Raw genomic sequence first — 13,152 nt, forward strand, 5'->3', positions numbered from 1 at the left:
GTAATAATTATAATGATAGTAATTATAATAATATGAAGGAGAGGAAGAGGGATGCAGAGGAAGAAAAAGAAGACAAGGCAAACGCCAAGCGTTGTCTCGCCTGCATATTGCAGTCATGAAGAGAATGTATGTCAAAACTATGCTGTATGACTTCCGAGGCTGTCAGCAGTTTAGGGGGTGAATTGTGGTTCTGACAGTTTACATATGCAATAATGCTATAGGCCTACTTTATCCCTAGGAAATGAGATAACACTAAGAATGCTGTTAATACTATGAAGCTACATGTATAATGACTTCCATGGAAGTAAGGAAATTAATTTTAGTGAAAAAGAATGTAATTCATAACAATGTGAGTGAAAACTTTGACAGCTTTTCTATTGTACCTTTGGCAAATTTGTGTGAATATTATAAATGGTGTCAAGAACTATAGCTCATTAAATAAATAACAACAACAGCTTTTAAAGAATAAACAAGTAAAATACAAAATCTGGTTCAATTATAGAGAGTACTGAGTTCTGAAGTAAAATGTTCATTGACCTTTGACCTTAATCAAATTCAACTCACATTCGAACTTGACCTGCACCTTCAAAAGATGGACCTCTTGTATGAATTTGGCAATCCCACCTCGAAGCTGTAGAAAGTTATTGGGTGTACAACATAGCACAGTGCCAGTCATGGAAAGTTCATTGACCTTATTCAAATTCAACTCATATTCGAACTTGACCTGTGCTTTCACGAGATGGACCTCTGGTATGAATTTGGTGATCCCACCTCGAAGCTGTAGAAAGTTATTGGGTGTACAACACAATTGTTGACGACGACGCCGCCGACACCGGAAATAGTGATACCTATGTCTCGCTCTGCTACGCAGGCGAGACAAAAAACCGAAGGAATTATTTTAATTACAATAATAATAATAAGAGTAAGAGGAAGAAGAAGCAGAAGAAGGAGAGGAATAAGTAGAAGCGGAAGAATAAGAATAATAATAAGAGGAAGAAGAGGAGAAGAAGAAGAAAAAGAAGAAGAAAAAGATGAAGAAGTTCGAGGAAGAACAAAAGGAGGAGAAAGAAGAAAATAAAAAACGAAGGAATTATTTTAATTACAATAATAATAATCTAAATAATAGCATGCTCCTTCTCCTATGGATCATAAAAATAAAAATAATGATAATTATAATAATTATAATAATGATAAAATATGCTTAATGATAATAATAATAATAAAAATAATAATGATAAGAAGAGGAGGAATAAGAAGAGGAAGAAGAAAAAGAAGAATAAAAGAAAACAAGTGGAATGCCTCTGGCAGTCTCACCGGCATCACGCGGTTCAATATAGCAGCAGTTCTGACTTTGAATACTACTCTAACTCGCACAAGGTGTTCAGTGATACATGGTTACTCTTATGTCCACTTTTTATGAACTAGACCAATAAACTTACAGAGATATGATGGTTATTCAACAAAAAAAACCCAACATGGCCAAATTTCATAGACCTTACATGACCTTTGACCTTGATCATGTGACCTGAAACTCGAACAGGATGTTCAGTGATACTTGATTACTCTTATGTACAAGTTTCATGAATCAGATCCATAAACTTTCAAAGTGATGATGGTAATTCAACAGATACACCCAATTCGGCCAAAGTTCATTGACCCTAAATGACCTTTGACCTTGGTCATGTGACGTGAAACTCATGCAGGATGTTCAGTGATACTTGATTAACCTTATGTCCAAGATTCATGAACTAGGTCCATATATTTTCTTAGTTATGATGACATTTCAAAAACTTAACCTCAGGTTAAGATTTCGATGTTGATTCCTCCAACATGGTCTAAGTTCATTGACCCTAAATGACCTTTGACCTTGGTCATGTGACATGAAACTGTAATAGGATGTTCAGTAATACTTGATTAACCTTATGTCTAAGTTTCATGAACTAGGTCCATATATTTTCTAAGTTATGACATCATTTCAAAAACTTAACCTCAGGTTAAGATTTGATGTTGACGCCGCCGTCGCCGTCGGAAAAGCGGCGCCTATAGTCTCACTTTGCTTCGCAGGTGAGACAAAAATGAAGGAATGATTTTAATTACAATAATTATAATAATTAATCCAAATACTAACATGTTACTAGTCCTATTGATCATAATAATAATAAAAAAATAATGATAATGATAATTATAATAATAATGAGAAAAATAATACTTAATGACGATAATAATAATAACAATAATGATAATAATAATAATATCAATAACAATAATAATAATAATAGTAATAATGATAGTGATAATAATAATAAAGATAAGAACGATGATAATAATGATAACATTTGAATAAATTCCCTTTTTTTCATTTCATTAAGAAAATTCAAAGAAAATGTATTTATCTTTAGTCAATGACAAATAAAAAGTAGACATTTCAAGAATCATATTTTCATCTATAAAACTATATTTTCATAAAAATTATTCAATACACAGGAAACATCTTCAAATGTACACAATTTTTTCACACATAATTTTCTTCAACCTGAATAAATCATTGTGCATTTTTTTAATCAATAATGTCCAATAAATTCTAAAAAAAAACTGTGGTGTCATTGACTTTTGTACAAGTTTTTCAACATTCATTAGTGTTGTTGGTGTTGCCGCTGCTGTTGTCATCATGGTTGCTGTAATTTATTTTCTTTTTGCTGCTGCTCTTGGTGTTGTTGGTGTGATTGTTTCATTGCTGGTGCATTGCTACTGATGTTGCTCAAGGTGTTGCCTGTGTGGTTGCTCTTGTCATCGCTGCTACTGCTGCTGTTTACAAGTATGGCTGTTGCATCCCCTGATGCATTTATTGATGTTGCCGCTTGTGTTGTTTCCTGTATGATTGCTTAATCCTTGACATTGGCTTTGTTTCTACTGTCGTTGTCGCTACTGCTGTTGATGTTTACCACTGTGGTTGTTGCATCTCTTCATGAAGTTATTCATGTTGCGCGCGATGTTCCCTGCATGGTTGTTGGAGCTCCTGCTACTGTTGATGTTGCCAATGTGATTGTTGCATTTCTGCTGTAATACATGTAGGTATTTTTGCTGTTGCTCTTGATGTTGTCGGTGCGGTTGCTGCATCTCTTCTTGCAGTTGAGGTTTCGGCTGCTGATGCTGTTGTTGCTCCTGCTGCTGTTCATGTTTATTGAAGTAACTGAAATGGAATTAATTTATAGAGCATGTGATATTTTATTAATAAAGATATTAATTTCCATGATTATTGATACCAAAGTCATTTATTCCTAATTTAATTATCGCTGTTAAAATTCTGCGAAAAATCTCACTGCTCATTGATTATGAAAATTTATGCGTAAAATCATAAGTTTGCTCTAATAGACCAGTTCGTAGTTACTTCGTGGACAATTTTGGTCAAATGACCTTTCATTTCTTTCATCATGATAGGCAGATTTCAAAGCAAGATATTACGTAAGCTTGCCTTACATAGCAGGATGAAGAAATTGAATAGACCAGGTGACTAGAATAGCACACAAATGAACACGTAATGAAGGCATTTGTTGCATTCCTACTTTGAATGCATATCTTAGCATGTTGCACAATGTACTTTGCAAACTGTGAAATACCAGACGTTCGTGGAAGCATTGTTGTTTTTTGTGGATGAAAATGAAAATGACAATTCAAAAGAATATATGAATAATCAAGACATCAAAGTTGGTGCTTATCTCATTAGATTTTAAAGCACCATGTCACTTTAGTACAAATGACCTTCTTCTGATCATGCATAGAATCTTTTGATCATGCGCAGAAAGGAACTACGAACTGGCTTATTAATAAAATAAAGCCCCTAAAATGCTCATTTTTGTTTCACATACTCTAGATAGGCATCTGATCAAATTTATTTTTCAGAAATGTACACATCACATTTATTTTCTTATGTATTCTATTGTTTTCTAAATTTCTTATGTATTTCTTTGTTTTATGACTTTTTGCTTTTCATTGTGTTTTCAATGGAAATTTTCGGGGACTTTATTTTTACCATAGACAAGATAAAATTAAATGATTTTAAGCAGTAAAAGGAAAAATAATGATACATTTTATGAATTTTGGCTAAAAACACTATTTGCATTGGATTTGTACACAAATTCATGTTTTTGAGCAATTTTGGGTCTGCATGCACTTACGAAATGTTGCGTAATTTCGGAAACGCGTACCTGGGGGTCACAATTTTGGTCTCAAAAGTTGCGCGAGAGTCTTGAAAGTAAAAAGTCAGCGAGCGACACATTAAAAAAACTTTGAGCAGCTGATTTATCGCGAAAAATGTCGAGCCCCCCCCCCCCGTCTTCTTAGGGTTAAACAACCCAAAAAAATGCATAAGAAAAAAATTAAAATGTTCATGTATACATAATTGATTTTAATGACTTTAATGACAAAATAAAGGGAGTCAAAATCCAAAATTATCACATTTGTTTTTTATTTCGTGATTCAGAACCAACCTGCTGATTTCTGAAGTGAGTGCACAATCTACAGGCAAGATCCTGAGCCACCCCCCCCCCCTACCAAGATCATTTGAATAAGTGAGGTTTAATGACTGCTTTTGTAGTCATTAAATTTATCTGATTTATACATGCCTACAAGAGATATAAAAAAAATTGTGTTCTTTTTTGGGTAATTTTGCAGTGTTCCTAGCTGACAAAGCAGAGGGTGATGGTGTGTGGGGGGTCTAATAGGAATGCAGAACAATGGAACATTCATTTACTACTTTGGCAATAGAAAGCAAGACACAGCATCTAGCATTGATTGATATTGGATGTTTTACAACTGTCCAAGAAATATCATCAATAATCATTTAAGCATCTAAGCACTTATTATCTTATAGACTTATAGATGTCACTGTTTTCAAATATTGACTGCTAGAAGACCAAATAAAGAAGAGAACAGTACTGGCAATTTAATTTTTTTTTAATGTGACTACTTTCTTCGCCAAAGTGAGGCAGTCATACTTAAGAGTGTTTTAACTTACAAGTGACATCACATTTCCTGCCTTCTTGTCTGGCTCTCCAAAACCTTCAACCATTTATACTTGGGTAACTTTGTATCTCGCATCCGTCTGAAAAGTTTGGGTGAAGCCTCCACCTGAAGGAAAAAAAGAGTATTGAACTAATTAAAATATTTGCCACAATCTTGTATTTCTTCTCACATGTATATGTACATGTCTAAAAACAGGAAATAAAACATCTTTTGATTACCAGAATTCATATAGAAGGGGGTAAACAAAGGGTTCAAGCTTTTATTATGTTAATCAAAAATAAAAATAGTAAATGACATATGCTCTGGCTGAGAAACTTAGAGAACTTATTCCTCGTAATGTAGCTTGTATGTACATACACATGAGCAAGTAGTGAAAAATGGATTGAGGGGTGTGAGTAGGGGCTACGCAAACAGAGGGGGGGGGGGGGGCTTGGGTCGCATGTTAACTGTAGAGTTTTTAAAGTGAGCGACCATGCAAAAAATCATGACCAAATGGTAATTTTTATGTTTTTTTCAGCTCCCGCACTGTTTTCCAAAACCATGTACAAAAATGACCATCTGGATGATTTTTTGCATGGTCATGGTCTTTCATGTCTATGTAATGTCTACATTACAAACTGACTTTAAAATCTGGTACAGTGCGATTTCATTATCATTGATGTGGGTTTTAATGATTTAACATTCTGCAACCTAAACAATATCCTTCATTTTTTGTCATCATTATAGCATTTTACTAGTCTACATGTTACCTGTGGTTGCATTTCAATCTCAGTGTTTCTTCACCCATTGCCAAATCTTCTGCCACATGTTCATCAGATTGGCCCCTGGCACATTCCTTGCTGTAGTAGACCAGTCAGAGCCAAGCTCTCTAGTTCCAGTCTGAAATTAGAACATTAATATTACATTGATATAACAAAGAAATATGTAGATTGACACAGTGATCATTGAAAAATATTGCACTTTCTATGAATATTGTTGACATTTTATAAAGGGGAATGATTCAAATATACCAATCATTTTTCTTTCTTGTTGTATTATCCTGAAATTTCTAGAATCGACCAACAATCGGTCAACAATTAATTCTTGTTAATTCATATAATTTCCACTTGATTATAAGCAAGACAGTCATTAACATATTAATCATACAAATAATAAAACATTTTTGTCATTAATATATTTTTGAATTAAAATAAAAGTTTTTTCTAACCCAATAGCACATGGATACCTTGCTGGTTTAATTTACTGGATTTTGTTCAATAGTACTTTATTATGAGATTCAAAGGCAAAAAAATACTTGGGCTTGATGAGATCCATTGCATATTCCCCTTTATTTTTGTTTTAATGAATGGACCTTTAAGTACCTTTACGTGCTATTTAAGGTTAGGTTTGACTAGATCTAGACTCTAACTTTATGTGGTACGATAAAAATGAAAAATAAAATTGAAAAATTGAAGAGCCCCGACTGGGGGATTTCGCATTGTAAGTCCCATAATGGTGGCTGCACGATAGCTAGACAGCTGGCAGCTGTCTGTTTCGAGGAGTTTTTAAACATTTTTTTTATTTCTCATACACAGACGGCTTGCTATTGTGCAGCCACCATTAGGGGACTTACAATGCAAAATCCCCCCGTCGGGGCTCTTCAATTTTGTCTTTAATGAATAACAATTTTGAAAATTAACGCGACCAAAATGCAAATTTATATTCCCTCTTGACAATAATTCCCCAAAACGGAGAAAATTGAAGTTAAAAGGAACAAAACAGTGACTTACCTCGGCTGTCGCGCAAATTCACTTCCCCTTTTTATCCGATCTTAAGTACGTAAACATATGGCCATTGAGTCCCCTGTACAGATCGCGCTAGAACTTCGGTCTCTGTATTTGGTGAGTGAAGCCAACAGAGTTCAGCTGAACAACCAGCAAAACAGGGACCGAAGCTTTTGGTCTACTGCCACGGGTGCACCATTTAAAACTTATAATATCTAGATTTTGATTGGGTGTGAACGCACCTCTGCCACATAACTCCCCCTGAATCCTCGCCTGCTGTCGAGTGCCTCCATTTCGTTTGACTTGTGTTCGCTAAGCCTATATGCTAAATAAGTTGAGAATATCCAATTTATCACTCACACTATCAATATGTGATTTAGCTCCTGTCCAATTCCAATGACTGTAACACAGAATTGGGATGGCCACATTGGATTTGTGTACATCTATTGCACACGCTGGTAATCGAGGATATCCCCGACCACACCGAGCAACAAAATTAATACAAAAACCAAAGGAAAAGAAAAATTATGATTTTTAATATAGAATGTCAGGCCAAATCGTGGTTTTGGGAACCACTCATAGATTTGTGTACGCGCACTTGTGTACAAAGTGAATGGAGGTGGAAATATGGTACGGGTAGTGCGTGCGCGTGTGACTGAATAAAGCGCTGCTGTATGAAGTGAACGGTGGTTCCCTATATCACGATAATGCCGAATGTCATAAAGGTAAAACAATATAAAGATTTCTCTTAGCAAAATTACAGCCCTGTGTGGATCATAAAAACGTGTATGGACAGGGTCGCGATGGGTCGTTGTGTGGACCTCAGTCAGATACTTAGTCCTGCAGACACAGAAACACGGGTATGGGACTAGACTGGATTATGTACTGTCAAGTTTGTCGATCGTATCGACAGGGTTCCTGCCAGAAGATTATCTTTTCTTGTAATTCAATTGATAATTACGCACCACAAATTATTCATCACCTTACATATAATATGAACGACATTTTGAATGGTTTTACTTACGGTAAAATCCTCATTCACCTCTCCGGTGACCTTCACTTCTGCTAATTTCTTCGTTTCATTTCGAATCGTCGCGGCGAAAACATCAAACAAACTTTACATTTTGATCAAAACTTTGGGAGTGGGCGTGGCCTAATTAGTCAGCGAACCTCGTTCAAGACGATTTGTAAAATAAAAATGTACTGAACGCGAAGGTTCGGGAAAAGCCCCCCGGTTGTGCCATTTGGGGGCGTTGTCGACACTGACGCGCCCTAACGCTCCCAACGCACCCTTTCGGCCAAACTGGGGGGGGCTTTGGACGAATCTTCGCGTTCGCGTTGACGCACCCTAACGCGACAGCACCCACCCTTTCGACATAAGCCCTCCTGCTGCCAGGGTTATCACTAAAAACACGGTCTCGAGAATCAGTTTTTCCTATGATTCGCAACCTACATTTTTTAAAACAAGTTCACACCTAGTTACCAATATAGCATTTCCTTTTATTTGAAAGCGGGTAAAAGAACATTGTAGACTTAATGCCTTGCACACCGGCATAGATTCTGCGTCTGGGGATCGAACCCTGGGGTGGTATTCTGTAACTCTGTCATAACTTTTGTCATAAATTTTGTCATTTCTCTCCGAGATGTGACACCGCTATGATTGTCACAAATCGGTATTCTGAACATTGTCTTTTCCCTGTCATATCTCTCAAAGTTCCCACCCATCTTTTCGGAAGCAAACCAATCAAAATCATCGTTAGTTCCCAGTTGGAGCCCTTCTAGCCAATAGGAAAGCCCCGTGGCAAGTAGGGCGTATCCCCAAAACAGTTGCTGGCATCGCGCAACTACGCGTATATTGATGCGCTCTTTTTTGCAGGAGTTTCTGCATTTATTGTAAAGTCAAAATAAATTTTACAATACATAAAACATAATCGTAATATGACATGAAAGTACATTGTAATGTGACAGATTTATAATAGTATAAACAAAATTTTAGACATGAATACAATAAGGATAAGACAAAGTAATGAAAAAAAAAAGCAAATGCAGTGGCACACTATATAAGCAAAAAAAATGCTTGAGCAATAGCAGCCAAAGGGGGAAGAGCGCTACATGGAAACCTAATATTTTATACTGGTCCGGGTCTGGAAGAAAATGTTACGTCACAAATCATTAGAAAAGGAGAAAGAAGAAAAAAGAAGAAATGAAGAGTGCGTGTGTGTGCAAGTGGGTGAACGTGCAGGTGTGATACTAAGAATACTTCGATAAAAGATATTTTTTCAATGAAGCTTTAAAAGAAAATATAGATGCAGTGAGTTTTATATCATTGGGTAAATCATTCCAGATGTCTGGGCCGTGATGTCTGATCGTTTTATGTGCGAATATTGTTATCGGGTTTGTGAGGTGGATGTTGGATGAGTGGCGTGTAGGATATGAATGAATGTTGCTGTTGTAAACAAAAATATCTTGAAAGGGTGTAGGTATAGATTTAGTTGAAAACTTGTACATAAAAATGGCAGTTTGGAAAGTATGAATGTCATGAGTTTTTAATGTTTTCAGGTTCCGAAAAATTGGATCAGTATGTGCTAAAAATTGCGAGTGAGAGCAAATGCGGAGTGCTTTCTTTTGGAGGCGTAGAATTGAGTCTATTTTGGTTTTGTTGCAATTGCCCCACAATATGTTGCAATATGATATATGTGACAAAATAAAAGAATTGTAAAGCATAAATAGCGATCTTTGGGAAAGACAATATTTCAGTTTGAATAGTATGCCAATACCTCTGGCAACAAGTGTGCTAATATAACGAATGTGGCTATTCCAAGTTAAATTAGAGTCAATGAATACACCTAAAAATTTCGTTTCTTGTTTTTCAGCAAGATGGATGTTATCAATGTTAATGGAGCCACGAAATATATGCTTAGAATAGATGTGTTTAAAGTACATGAAATTTGTTTTGTTAATGTTTAAGGAGAGTTTATTTGATTTAAACCACATGGACAATTTATTCAATTCATTATTGAGTACTGTTACAAGCGTTTCTAAGTTACTGTGTGAAAAAAATACATTGGTATCATCTGCGAAAAGAACGTAAGTAAGTAGGGGTGAAGCATTGATTATATCATTCATATAAATTAAAAATAACAAAGGGCCTAAGATAGAACCCTGTGGTACTCCACACTTAACATTGCAAACTTCAGAAGATTTAGAGTTAAAATAAACATATTGATATCGATTGTACAGATAATCTTGAAACCATGATAAAACAATCCCTCTGATTCCATATTTTTGTAATTTATTCAACAGTATATGATGATCGATAGTATCGAATGCTTTCGATAGATCCATGAAAACTCCGACAGTATGCTCTTTTTTTGAAATGGAATCTGTTATTTTGTCGTATAATTGTAAAATTGCATAGTCAGTTGAATGTTTTGACCTGAATCCGTATTGATTAGGAATTAATAAGTTATTTGTGTCCAAAAAAGAATATAGTCGTTTGTAAATTATTTTTTCAAGTATTTTGGAAATGCTTGGTAATAATGAAATAGGGCGGTAGTTGGCGATTTGGCAAGGGTCTTCTTTTTTGTATATGGGAATTATTTTTGCAATTTTAAGTTGATCGGGGAAAATTCCATTTGTGAGAGATAAATTGAATATATGTGATAGTGGAGAAGCCACAAAATGAATTATTTGTTTAAGTAAATGTACACTGATACCGTCATGACCACTAGATTTAGTAAGTTTAAATGATCGAACTATTTCTAAAATTTCATAAATATTAGTGGGATTGAAAAATAAGGAATTTTCAGTATGGTTGTCTAAATATTTTGTAAAGTCGTTTGCATTAGTAACTATTTTAGATGAAAGGTTAGGGCCAACATTGGTGAAAAAAGAATTGAATGCATTAGCAATTTCGGAAGGATCTTGCGTTTTATGCCCGTTTAGAAGGAAATCAACATTATTAAGATCATGCGTTTTTTTACCTAACATTTCATTTACTGTGTTCCACAGTGTTTTGTTATTATCTTTGTTGTTTTCTATTTTGTTAGAAAAATACGATTTACGAGCTAGACGGATTATTGATGTTAATCTATTTCGATATTTTTTGTATTTGTGTATATGTTCTAGAGTGGGAGATTTAAGCGATATCTTATATAATCGATTACGAGTGAATATTGATTTAATTATACCTTGGGTGATCCATGGTTGCTTATTCTTCTTTTTACTTGGGTTGATTCTCGTCAGAGGTATATTTTTGTCATAGTATTGAAGAAGTTTATTTAGAAATATATCATACGATCTGTTAACATTATCTTCTCCAAAAACGTCTTCCCATCCCTCTGCACTCAAATCAGTTTTAAGAGCATCTATGTTATGTCTAGTTTCTTTTCGCCGGGTGACTTTTCCTTTAATGTGTGGCTTATGTAAATGTTTATAATCTCGGCATATCGTAAAGATTGGTAGATGGTCAGAAATGTTGTAGTAAATTATTCCGTTGTTGTTATTATTATTATCTAATAAATTTGCATTGCAAAATATATTATCTATTATTGTGTGTGATGTACTTGTTATCCGCGTTGATTTATTTATCAGAGGTTTAAAAGAAAATGATGAAAACAAATTAATTAACTGTTGGCCAAGAGGAGAGTAAGGCATTGATATGTCTATGTTGAAATCTCCCATGAGATAAATATCCTTGTTTTCGTGTGATATTGTTTCAAGACAGGATTCCAATTTATCGAAAAAAATGTTAGCGATGTTATTTGGTGGTCTATAGACTACTCCGACTAATTTGTTTTTATTGTTATCATCAATAATTTCAATGAATAAAGATTCTATACCCATGATACCTTCAAGTTGAATGTCATGTCTTATCTTGAAATGTAAATCATTATGAATGTAAAAAGCGACCCCCTCCCATTCCACGTTTACGATCACTATGTTTAAATGTATAATTGTCAATATTAAAAATGTTTGGTGAAGTTGAGTGGGCGTTGTGGCGTGCGCCTGTAATCCAAGCTGTTGGGAAGTTACAAATTGATGCAGAGGTTCGAGATTCGAGCCCTGGTCACGTCTTTCGGATGGTGACGTTAAAGGTCGGTCCCAGACGTAAATAATCATATCTGATTGATACACGTCTGACAAAACTCAAATACACACGAGTGTAACCAGGTTTCTGATATGGCGATTAAGGAAAAGGGAAATGTATCCAATGTGGATAAAAACTCACTGAAAGTAAAAAAAATTTTTTGCAAGCTTCTAATATTTATGTGCATAAGACTAAAGTCGGTTGGTTTGTCGATTTTGGCTGTGTTGAAAGCTGAATTAAATTCGTTTGCAGTGTAGTATTTACACTGGGGTGTAAAGACTTCATTATTCATGAATACGTCGTTTATGTTCATAAAAGGTTGAATAAACTTCGGTTTGAAATAAGGAGTAGTGAATTTGAGGTGAAAGGTGCGTGCAGGTGAGAGTGAAAGTGAAGTATGTACATAATAATAATAAGGGTGTGTCGGATGTTTTGAGCGTACATGATTGTGTGACGAACAGACTCCGGGCTGCACAGTATAACAAACAAGAGAGGAAAAAAGAAGGGGGATCCTCCGGAATTTTGTTAACCTGTACAAATGCATGTCTTTGGTTGAAATAAATCTCGAGGTTTCATTAGTCTCAGAATAATAAAAAAGGTGAAATCTAGGTTGGCATAATACAATGAATACTAACAATGTTCTATTTAACTTCATGGATAGGATGTCAACGAAAAAAATAAATCAATTCAATTTACCTTTCATTCAAGCGTATTATGGAATGTAAGAGCGAGGAAATCAAATTGTTTACAAAAGTGAAGTATGTTGACAATGAGGATATCCATTTACATATAAGAATCGTATCCAGGTCATTAATCTACAGTTTTAGGTCTATATTGTCGATTATGTAAAGATGCATGCAGCCTCGCACATTGGAAAATCGGAGTGAAAGTGAGATACTATTAAAATGGAACAAGGTGATTGAAATAACATGAATAGACAAACGTTTGCATGGAACATAGAAAGTATGCAAATGATTAATACAAGCAGGGAGATAATACAGCAAAGGCATAGATACTATAGAAATTACTTTCGACAAGGGATCTCATTTACATAATGATTGTGAGAAAATTCCCGTAAGAGTAATATGCACATGTACCACACTATACTATTCAAAGTGGATTAGAGCTTCATTGAATCTTGCATAAAAATTATAAAGCTTCAAACATGTCAAAGGAAAATGGGTTGCAACACTTAGAAATACACGGTGTGTGTAGCGAGTTCAAGCGAAGCCAAAAGATTATCAGATATTTTTAGCATAGTAAAAATAAAAAATAGAT

The 13,152-nt window shown here is 34.9% G+C and overlaps 1 long non-coding RNA gene across 1 annotated transcript; it reads right to left on the minus strand.

The window, feature by feature from the left end:
• Window positions 1–2,653: 2,653 nt before the first annotated feature.
• On the minus strand, window positions 2,654–7,920 carry LOC121420441. The gene is made up of 4 exons (XR_005970759.1): window positions 7,810–7,920; window positions 5,772–5,901; window positions 5,015–5,127; window positions 2,654–3,190 (listed from the first exon to the last, which is right to left on the minus strand). It is a non-coding gene; the product is annotated as an uncharacterized LOC121420441 (long non-coding RNA).
• Between the last annotated feature and the right edge of the window lie 5,232 nt (window positions 7,921–13,152).

Source organism: Lytechinus variegatus, chromosome 8 (genome assembly GCF_018143015.1).
Source record: "Lytechinus variegatus isolate NC3 chromosome 8, Lvar_3.0, whole genome shotgun sequence".
NCBI lineage: Eukaryota > Metazoa > Echinodermata > Echinoidea > Temnopleuroida > Toxopneustidae > Lytechinus > Lytechinus variegatus.